This window comes from Nematolebias whitei, chromosome 12, assembly GCF_014905685.2.
Source record: "Nematolebias whitei isolate Nwh7 chromosome 12, NemWhi1, whole genome shotgun sequence".
NCBI classification, from domain to species: domain Eukaryota; kingdom Metazoa; phylum Chordata; class Actinopteri; order Cyprinodontiformes; family Rivulidae; genus Nematolebias; species Nematolebias whitei.
The window spans coordinates 49,252,620-49,254,862 of NC_056509.1; the positions used below are offsets into that span (position 1 = coordinate 49,252,620).

Here is a 2,243-nt window from a genome sequence, read left to right on the forward strand (position 1 = left end):
TTACAGACCCATCACAGACCAGTTACTGACGCATCACAGACCAGTTACTGAACCATAACAGACCAGTTACAGACCCATCACCGACCAGTTACTGACGCATGACAGACCAGTTACAGACCCATCACAGACCATTTACTGACCCATCACAGACCAGTTACTGACGCATCACAGACAAGTTACTGATCCATAACAGACCAGTTACAGACCCATCACAGACCAGTTACTGACCCATCACAGACCATTTAGAATTATATTAATTCATTCAACCTTTATTTAAACAGATAAATCACATTGAGCCTCCAAGACTCATTTACAAGTGAGACCTGTTTGGACAGACAAAAACAGTGGTTAACTGGACACATGGAGGAGTTGGAGGCGAAAAAAATTCCTATCAGACTTTTTTCTTGGCTGAGAAAAACCCTAATATTGAAAAAACACCTCGCACAAACAAGCACATATTTACGTAGACATTCTGCAGAGCAGAGCAGGAAAAAGGAAGAGACGAGAGCGGTCAACAACGTCTACAGATGCTCTCGAGGTCACTGTAATCAGTCAATGTCCTCCGGTGAGATCCATAAACATTCTCGAGGTATGTCGAGAAATGGCCAAGGATAACCTCTATAAGAATCCAGAGTCCTGAAATGATGACACAAAGTTTTTTCAGAGGGGGTTTCATCTGGTTATCAGTTGGAAATTCCTCAGGGAGGGGGTGGTGAGCGTCAGATCACATTTTCTCCAGGCGACTTTAGATAAGATGGCCTTCAAGGACCAGCCAAGGGAACTAAATTTAGATAAACACACAGTTGTTTTGGGGACAGGAAGAACTTAATGACATCAACCTTGAGTCTGTGTTGGTCCACTCGGTTCTGAAATGTCCAAATTAACATGGCCAACACTGATGGAAACGTGTCCGAGTAAAAATCCCCAAGATCTGATCCATTCAGCCCAAAGCATTTGAGTCCGGGTACTCCAGACATGAACCCAATAAAGGCACGCAGCGTGATCGGGTCCAAATTTGCTGCTGACGACTTCCTTGATTGTAGATAAAACCAGCACCAGCTGAATCCAAAAAGCAGGAACCAATTATCAAAAATCCAATTAAATATGCGTCCTTAAAATCCACAGATGGCAGCAGAGATAGACACATCATCAAGTTTTCCAGTCGATGAGATATCCAGCTGCGTATGTGCCAACAGGGTAAATCGGCTCGCCCAAAGCCTGTCTTCTCTTCGAAGAAATGTTGTAAATTGAGATGAGGGACCAACTGGTCAAAACAAGTCCATAATTATGGTTCGGAAAAAATGCAAGAGAGTCTCACAGCAATTTCACAGACAGTCAGAGCATCAAAGCAAAGCGGAGAGGGAGGGGGAGAAGCATCCGATCTCGTGGGGAGCGAGTGGTGAATTATAACAACCACTCCTGTGGAATGTCTTCATTAAAGGCAACACCGAGGAGGAAACCCAGTTTGACTTTTAATGTTTTAGTCCAAAATTATATACAAACCGGATTCCAAAATAGTTGGGACACTAAACAAATTGTGAATAAAACCTGAATGCAATGATGTGGAGGTGCCAACATCTAATATTTTATTCAGAATAGAACACAAATCACAGATCAAAAGTTTAAACTGAGAGAATGTATCATTTTAAGGGGAAAACTGTTGTTTCCAAATTTCATGGCATCAACAAATCCCAAAAAAGTTGGGACAAGTCCATTTTGACCACTGTGTGGCATTCCCCCTTCTTCTTACAACACTCAACAGACGTCTGAGGACAGAGGAGACCAGTTTCTCCAGTTTAGAAATAGGAATGCTCTCCCATTCATGTCTAATACAGGCCTCTAACTGTTCAATCGTCTTGGGCCTTCTTTGTCTCACCTTCCTCTTTATGATGTGCCAAATGTTCTCTATAGGTGAAAGATCTGAGAGTCAGAGTCAGTGTTTCTTTATTGTCATTCGCACCTCATGTGGTACATGTGGTGGAGCGAAATTATGTACACAGGGTCCCAGTTACATCCAACAATAAAATGCACAAGAAAAACAGTAATAACATCTAAAATATGAACTAAGAAAAACATCAACTAAATATACACTAAGCACTCATAACATAAAACATTGAACATCAGCACAAACATGAACATGAGTCCGCGAGCAGATGTGCATGCATGAACACACCAACATTGAAACAGATCAGCAGAAACATGAAACAGATCAGCAGCAACATGAAACAGATCAGCAGCAACAT

The 2,243-nt window shown here is 41.9% G+C and overlaps 1 protein-coding gene across 1 annotated transcript in view; it reads right to left on the minus strand.

The window, feature by feature from the left end:
- LOC119418701 (transcription factor IIIB 90 kDa subunit) overlaps positions 1–2,243 on the minus strand; it is a gene marked incomplete in the record, with an annotated part of 19,187 nt that overhangs the window by 2,446 nt on the left and 14,498 nt on the right.